Source organism: Bubalus kerabau, chromosome 17 (genome assembly GCF_029407905.1).
Source record: "Bubalus kerabau isolate K-KA32 ecotype Philippines breed swamp buffalo chromosome 17, PCC_UOA_SB_1v2, whole genome shotgun sequence".
Taxonomy (NCBI): Eukaryota; Metazoa; Chordata; class Mammalia; order Artiodactyla; family Bovidae; genus Bubalus; species Bubalus kerabau.
Window position 1 is genome coordinate 63,247,141 of NC_073640.1, and position 8,949 is coordinate 63,256,089.

Here is an 8,949-nt window from a genome sequence, read left to right on the forward strand (position 1 = left end):
ATCCATAATTTCATATTGATAACCTAAAAAGAGACAGCAAAATAGGAGGAAAAAAACCATTTTTTTTTCTTTTGATGAGAACTGCATTAAAATACTGTATTCTGTACTTTGGAGGAAGTGCTTAGTCGCGCAGCTGTGTCAGATTCTTTGCGACCCCATGGACCATAGCCTACCAGGCTCCTCTGTCCGTGGGACTCTCCAGGCAAGAATACTTGAGTGGGTTGCCATGCCCTCCTCCAGGGGATCTTCCCAACCCAGGGATCGAACCCATGTCTTGTGCATTGCAGGCGAATTCTTTACTGTCTGAGCCACCAGGGAAGCCTAAACTGTTAAGTATCTTTCCCAAAAACTTGTTTAGGAAATTACACTAAATAATACCCATAATGTAATTTCAAGTTGATTATATATTCAGTGTGAACATAATTAGAATCTTTCACTTGCTATTTGCAAGTTCTAATATATTTTAGGTCTTTCTTTTCTTTTCTTTTTCTTCTTTTTTAAATTTTATTTTATTTTTAAACTTTACAATATTGTATTGGTTTTGCCAAATATCGAAATGAATTCGCCATAGGTATACATGCGTTTGCCCATCCTGAACCCTCCTCCCTCCTCCCTCCCCACACCATCCCTCTGGGTCGTCCCAGTGCGCCAGCCCCAAGCATCCAGTATCGTGCATCAAACCTGGACTGGCGACTCGTTTCATATATGATATTATCCATATTTCAATGCCATTCTCCCAAATCATCCCAGCCTCTCCCTCTCCCTCTCCCACAGAGTCCAAAAGACTGTTCTATACATCAGTGTCTATGGATATGAGAGCTGGACCATAAAGAAGGCTAAGTGGTAAAGAATTGATGCTTTTGAACCGTGGTGTTGGAGAAGACTCTTGAGAGTCCCTTGGACTGCGAGGAGATCAAACCAATCAATGCTAAAGGAGATCAATCCTGAATATTCACTGGAAGGGTTAATGTTGAAACTGAAGCTCCAATACACTGAGAAATCAGACAAGGTCTCTGTGAGGAAGAAACACTTAGGATTGGTAAGGCGGGAAATGGAAGAGTGTTGCAAGCAGAAAGAACAGCCTGAGAGCCAGCTCTGATGCAGGAAGATATTTACTGAACAGAAAATCAGCCAGTGTGACTGGCACACAGCGAATGTACTTGGGGGGATGCCAGGCAGAGGCTAATTTATGCAAAATCTATGGATTTAGGACTTGATTCCAAAAGCTACAAGAAGTCACTGAAGAATCAGCAAGAGGAAAGTTGACGCTTAGATCTGTTTTTCAGAGCTCAGTCTGCTGTGGGCAGAAGTTGTTGTTTACCTGCTTACTCATGCCAGACTCTTTGCAACCCCCCTGATGGCAGCCCCGACAGCTGCTCTATCCATGGAATTCTCCAGGCAAGAATATTGGAGTGGGTTCCCATTCTCTTCTTTCATTTTACTTCTTCATTCGGTAACTACGTCAACATTCTATTTCTTTTTCAAAGCTTATTTATTTTGCTTATGTTGGGTCTTCGTTGCTGTGAGTAGGCTTACTCTAGTTACAGCTGCTGTGCAGGGGCGTCTCATTGCAGTGGCTTCTCTTGTTTCAGAGCACACACTCTAGAGTGTGGGGGCTCCCGGGCTCTAGAAGACAGGCTCAGTAGTTGTGGCCCATGGGATTAGTTTCTGTGAGGCATCTTCTCGGACCTGGGATGGAACCTGTGCACCCTACATTGGCAGGCACATTCTTAGTCACTGTACTACCAGGAAGTCCTCAACATTATCTTGCTCTAGTTCGAAAAAAATAAAAAGTAATACAAACAGAAAATAACATACAGAAGATTTCTTCCAATCTTTATAAAATACCTGTATTTAAAAATATGTGCAAAAAAATATGTGGCCCTCCCTATGGGTAAGTGGTAAAGAATCCACTGGGTAATGCAAGAGATGTGGGTTGTTGCCTGGTCTGAGTTCCCACATGCTGGGGGGCAACTAAGCACGTAAGTCTCAATTCCTGAGCCAGAGATCTAGAGCCCAGGAAGTGAAACTACTGAAGCCAGCGGGCTCTAGACCCTGGGTGCAAGACAAGAGAAGCCACTGCAATGAGAAGTGTGTGCACCACTACCAGAGAGTGGCCACCACTCGCTAGAACTAGGGAAAAGACACCGAAGCAATAAAGATACAGTATAGAAAATAAATATATTTTAAAAACAATAATGTGATTTTATCCTTAGTTTTAGCTATGTACTTATTAACAAAATCCAATATTTATTATTTTATTCCATTAGGAAAATACTGAATCAAGATTAGTAAAGTTGGAGAATTCCCTCATGGTGCAGTGGTTAAGATCCCTCACTTCCACTGCAGGGTTTCAGGTTCGAGCCCTACTCAGCAAACTAAGACCCTGGAGAATGCATCATGTGGTCAAAAAAGAAAGAAAAAAATCTTAGTAAGCCTGATTTCACAGATTAAATTAGATGGTGTAACGAAACACTCCCTAGCCCTGACAACTCTTTCTCAATGTTCCATTCCATTCCCAAACACTTAGGTTTTCAAGGAGGTGCTCATTTAGTTTTAAATGTACTATAAAAAGTCAGAACTGATTTCCACTCATTGGCCTCTTTTGCAGATTTTACCGTGTACTGAATGTGTTAATACCTGAGGTCCACGTACAGCTTCTTTACCCTGGTTGACAGAGCACAGACAGCACATCCAGATGGGCCCTAAAACAGTCCCTGCTGCCCAAAAGCACCGAGACCCCGTCTCCAACCCGTGTGTGAGAAGCCCTGTCCAGGGTGGTGCTCAGGAGAGCTTCCTCACAAGCACGCGTCACTGGGTCATGGGGAGACAGGATCTAAGTGAAAACGACAGGCCCAGAAGGAAGGCCCTGGGTGAGTGTGCGTGTACAGGAGTGAGACAGGACACTCAAGAGTCAGACACGATTACCGATCCTGAGAAGGGCATTTCAGGAAGGCAGTGTGAGAATCCACTCAGAATATGACCCTACCTGAGAAAGAGCCATGCCTGACTCCTGTTCTTTCCTCTTCTGGGCCTCTTTGTCCATGAGTCTTCACTGTGCTACCATGACAGTTGAAAACATGCTGCTTAATGCTTAGAGTCAACACCTCCCTTTCCTGAGCCCCAACCTTTTACACACACAGGGAAGCCCTCACCCTGTGGAACAGACAGTCCTCTGTGGCCACTGTCTCAGGAGGGACTCAGAACAGTCAAGTGCCACAGAGAGACCAACAGGGGCCTTTCCCACACTTTCCTTGGCCACATTCCCCTCCTGGTGAGGCCTCATGCACACAAGAGCAGGGGGCACCTCTGCTGACCCCACGATGCCCTTCAGGTCACACAGCAGGCCCTGGTCCAGCCCCACTCACAGCAGAGTGCCCTCCCCTCCCCCAGGGCCCGATCTCAGTCTCAGAAGTGGAGGCTAAGAGCCCTGGTGTGCAATGCAGGATCCAGGTCGGAATTATCTGTGGCTCTGTGCACATTCCTGGGGCAAGGCCCCACACGAGATCCTCAGGAGCGTGTCTGATGGGGGAGAGGCGACTAAGAAAAAGGAATATGTGTATACACACCATACACCGTGTGAGCATGTGACACATGTGTACACTGTGAAACATTTATCACAATCTACGAACCAACACATCCATCACCTCCAAATTCCCATGTTCTGTGTGTGGTGATAACACTGACGAGGTACTCTCCTGACAAATTCCCAGCATGCAGTAACAGAACAGGATTAACTACAGTCAGCGTGCTGCGCATACCTCCCAAGGACGCACTCATTTCACAACTCAAAGTCTGTACCTTTTGTCCAACATCTCCCCATCTTCCCCACCTCCCAGCCCCAGATGACCACCGTCCTACCCTCTGGTACTAGTGAGTTTAATTTTTTTTTACATTCCATATAATGGAAGGACATATAATACTAGTCTTTTGCTGTCTGTCTTAATTAACTTACCATAGTATTCTCTACATTTATCCAAGTTGTCCCAAATGAGACAAATCTCCAGAATTGTTTACAAGAAAGTCGCTATTGAATGAACAAATCTTTATCCCAAGCTACAAAAATAATTAAATGTAAAGAGTGCAGAAACCCAAAAGTAAAACCATCACAAAGAACATGTTTAAAGTTCCTTGAAAAGGCATCATGTAGTAAGAGTCAGTCAGTTCTTGCCCCATTTCTTCTCTCACATAACCTCTACTCCTCACCAGGAATAGGGAAGGGGGTACCCACACCTGAGAGAACCAAGTTACTGCTGCAGCCCACACCTCAACAGGCTCTACACATGCATGCTCTTTTAATACAAATACTTACAAAATACACATGCCTCACAGACAGAAGTTTTGCAATTCTCATTCTTATCTATATAATTTAAAGAAGCAAGATTTGCATTAGATTTTAAAGCCAAAAATCAATGTATAATGACTTAATAATTCTTACCCAACTGATTCAGCACTCTTCTGGATCTAGCCCCCACCATCACCTGCACACCAGCTGTTTCCACTCCATGTGGCTGATCTGTTTCCCTACTTCTTTCTACGTCTCCCTTTCTCTGCTCTCCTGCTGTGCCCGTCCTCCTCTCTACTACTTCCCTGCCTCCCATCCCACCTCTCTCTGCCATCTGTTCGCCTTCAAGTTGCTTTCTCTCCAACCTCCCTGGTGATCCTCAATCTCACTGTATTTCTGCCTTTCTTCTTCCATCTCTGCCCTCCCTCCCTCCCAACTCTCTGGCACTCCCAAGTGGCTATGCTTCCTTTCAGCTCACTCTTTTTCTCAGCTCTTTCAATCACTGCTGCTGCTGCCACTAAGTCGCTTCAGTCGTGTCCGACTCTGTGCGACCCCATAGACGGCAGCCCACTAGGCTCCTCTGTCCCTGGGATTTTCCAGGCAAGAATAGTGGAGTGGGTTACCACTGTCGTCTCCAAACCAAGTGTATGAGCCTCCGACAAAAATAATGATGACTGGATTTGAAGCAATTGATCAACTGTATAGCTCAATATGTGATCAGTGATTGTAATAATGCTACTCTAGATATGGGAGTAACTTCCACTTTCAGATGTTCAAGCTGGCTTTAGAAAAGGCAGAGGAACCAGAGATCAAATTGCCAACATCGGCTGGATCATCAAAAAAGCAAGCATTCCAGAAAACATCTACTGCTGCTTTATTGACTACGCCAAAGCGTTTGACTGTGTGGATCACAACAGACTGGAAAATTCTTAAAGAGAAGGGAATACCAGACTACCTGACCTGCCACCTGAGAAATCTGTATGCAGGTCAAGAAGCAACTTAGAACCAGACATGGAACAAGACTGGTTCCAAAGAGGGAAAAGAGTACGTCAAGGCTGTGTATTGTCACCCTACTTGTTTAAATTATATGCAGAGTACATCATGCCAAATGCCAGGTTGGATACAGAACCAGCTGGAATTAAGATTGCTGGGAGAAATATCAATAACTTCAGATATGCCAATGACACCAGCCTTATGGTAGAAAGTGAAGAAGAACTAAGGAGCCTCTTGATGAAAGTGAAAGAGGAGAGTGAAAAGGCTGGCTTAAAACTCAACGTTCAGAAAACGAAGATCATGTCATCCGGTCCCGTCACTTCATGGCACATAGTTGGGGAAACAATGGAAACAGTGAGAGACTTTTTTTTGAGGGTGGGGGCCTCCAAAATCACTGCAGGTGGTGACTGCAGCCATGAAATTAAAAAACACTTGCTCCTTGGAAGAAATGCTGTGACTAACCTATACAGCATATTAGAAAGCAGAGACTTTATCAAAAAAGGTCCATGTAGTCAAAGCTATGGTTTTTCCAGTAGTCACGTATGGATGTGAGAATTGGACTACAAAGAAACCTGAGTGCCGAAGAATTGATGCTTTTGAACCGTCATGTTGGACAAGACTCTTGAGAGTCCCTTGGGCTGCAAGGAGATCAAATTAGTCAATCCTAAAAGAAATCAGTCCTGAATATTCTTTGGAAGGACTGATGCTAAAGCTGAAACTCCAATACTTTGGCCACTTGATGTGAAGAACTAACTCATTGGGAAAGACCCTGATGCTGGGAAGGACTGAAGGCAAGAGGAGAAGGGGATGACGGAGGATGAGATGGTTGGATCGTGTCACCGACACGATAGACATGAGTTTGAGTAAGCTCTGGGAGTTGGGGATGGACAAGGAGCCCTAGCGTCCTGCAGTCCATGGGGTCCCAGAGTCGGACAGGACTGAGTGACTGAATTGAACTGAGATATGGGAAGATGCAACAAGAAGGAATACTTTCTTAGACCATAATTAGAAGAGAGGTCTACAGAGATCTTTGACTATGGAGATCTAATCCACTAATAGCACATTGAGTGACCTGTCAGCAAAAGCCTTCTTCAGAACTGAGAACAAGCCTTCCCAGTAACGAGAAACAAAATGTTTATGAAATGCCCCCAAAAACATGATTGGATGTATGACCACAAGAAGGCCATGTCAACTACAAATTGTCACTTATTAAGGGCATTGCCAAAGAGTGAACGGCAAAGGCATTTACCCTCTGCCTCCACGGAGATTGAACCCCATTCTGCTAAAGCTATTAACTTTCAACAGCCTCAGAGGGACTTCAGAGTGGAGCGAGGCACTCTGCTCCAGGGACTCTGGTAGGACTGGTCTGTAGAGAGTTGGATATTTTTAGGAACAGACTTTATGATCTTAATCCTTGCAGCTCCTCCTATTCAGAGAAGCACTAAATCCCTTCATGGTGACATCAGATCCTCATGACTAACCAAAAACCTTTTGTGAAATGAGTGCTTCATGGTATTGAACTTCCCCTTCACCAAAACCTTATATATTGATCTTCCCCCACTGCTGCTTTGGAGCAGTCTCTCAGACTGCTCAGATTATTCTATTGATATGACCATTTAGCAAATATGACCATACTTAGCAGGGCATTTCATGACCATATGGTCCCACGTTGCTGGGAAGGCTCATTTCCAGTTCTGAGGAAGGTTTTTGCTGATACACCGCTCAATGTGCTATTACTGGACTAGGTCCTAATAGTCAAAGATCTCTGGACACCTGTCAGAGCTATCTGAGATGCTGTCTTCCTGGCTGCTGTCCTCATTTTCCCCACATAAAACTTAACTTGCAACTCTCAAGTTGTACATCTCTTTTAGTTGACACACCCTCTTACAACAACATGAGATGACTCTACACAAGGACATCACCAGATGGTCAATACTGAAATCAGATTGATTATGTTCTTTGCAGCTGAAGATGGGGAACCTCTATACAGTCAGCAAAAACAAGACCAGGAGCTGACTGTGGCTCAGATCATGAACTCCTTACTGCCAAATTCAGACTTAAATTGAAGAAAGGAGGGAAAACCACAAGACACCATTCAGGTATGACCTAAATCAAATCACTTATGATTACAGAGTGGAAGTGACAAATAGATTCAAGGGAGTAGATATGATAGACAGAATGCCTGAGAACTATGGATGGAGGTTCATGACATTGTACAAGAGGCAGTAATCAAGACCATCACAAGGAAAAAGAAATGCAAAAAGGCAAAATGCTTGTCTGAGGAAGCCTTACAAAGAGCTGAGAAAAGAAGAGAAGTGAAAGGCAAAAGAGAAAAGGAAAGATAAACCCATTTGAATGAAATGTTCCAAAGAATAGCCAGGAGAAATAAGAAAGCCTTCTTAAGTGGACAATGCAAAGATATAGAGGAAAACAATAGAATGGCAAAGACTAGAGACCTCTTCAAGAAAATCAGAGATACTAAGGGAGCATTTCATGCAAAGATGGGCACAATAAAGGACAGAAATGGTAGGGACCTAACAGAGGCAGAAGAGATTAAGAAAAGGTGGCAAGAATACACAGAAGAACTATACAAAAAGGATCTCAATGACCCAGGTAACCATGATGCTGTGATCATGCACCTAGAGCCAGACATCCTGGAATGTGAAGTCAAGTGGGATTTAGGAAGCATTACTATGAACAAAGCTAGTGGAGGTGATAGAATTCCAGCTGAGCTATTTCAAATCCTAAAAGAGGATGCTGTGAAAGTGCTGCACTCAATATGCCAGCAAATCTGGAAAACTTAGCAGAGGCCACAAGACTGGAAAAGGTGAGTTTTCATTCCAATCCCAAAGAAAGGCAATGCCAAAGAATGTTCAAACTACCGCACAATTGCACTCATCTCACCCGCTAGCAAAGTTATGCTCAAACTTCTTGATTAGAAGTCAGCTTTCATCATCAGCTCCTCCTCCTCATTGGGCGGGGGAATTTTCTTGTCCTTACAGGGTCAAGCTTGGACTCGAATGGCTCAATGGAAATGCACAAAATTTGGTAAATCATCTCAGGTTTGAGCATAATGTCACCTTTTCCTTATAATTTTGTTTTTAGTGCAGACAAAGAAGCATGTCCTAGGGGGTCATTAACTTACTGAGCCCACCGGGCAGGATGTGGGGCTCATGCCACCGTTGTTTTATTCTTTGGGGGCAGGTCCTGTGCCTTTGCCACATGGTTTTGGGGCTGAGAAAACCTGCTTTCTTGACTGATCCTTTAACTTACAGAGTCTCCCATATTTTTTTCTTTACTTACAATCCCCTACTGGGATTAACTATTTAGTCACCTACCCTGTCTCTTTTCTCTGTGCTTATCAAATTGATTTACTTTAGTCTGCTTGGCAGTGCTGGGTGACCCAGGTTCCTGTGTTGGGTCCCCATCAGGGGAGGTCTGACAGCAGTCTTTATTTTTAGCACAAATCATGCAAGTCTGAGGGGCTCGCTGGATGGTCTTCTACAGGTTAGGCTCCATTATGAACTTGTGAATCTGTTGTGGCATCTCTCCTGGTGTGGGTGCTGTTACAAGTGCTGTGGCACGGTGTGCAAGAGGGTCTCAGGAGACAGGACAGTTCCATACGCACACATCTCCCCCAGGTGTGGTGTGGTCCAGAGTGAATCCCCACT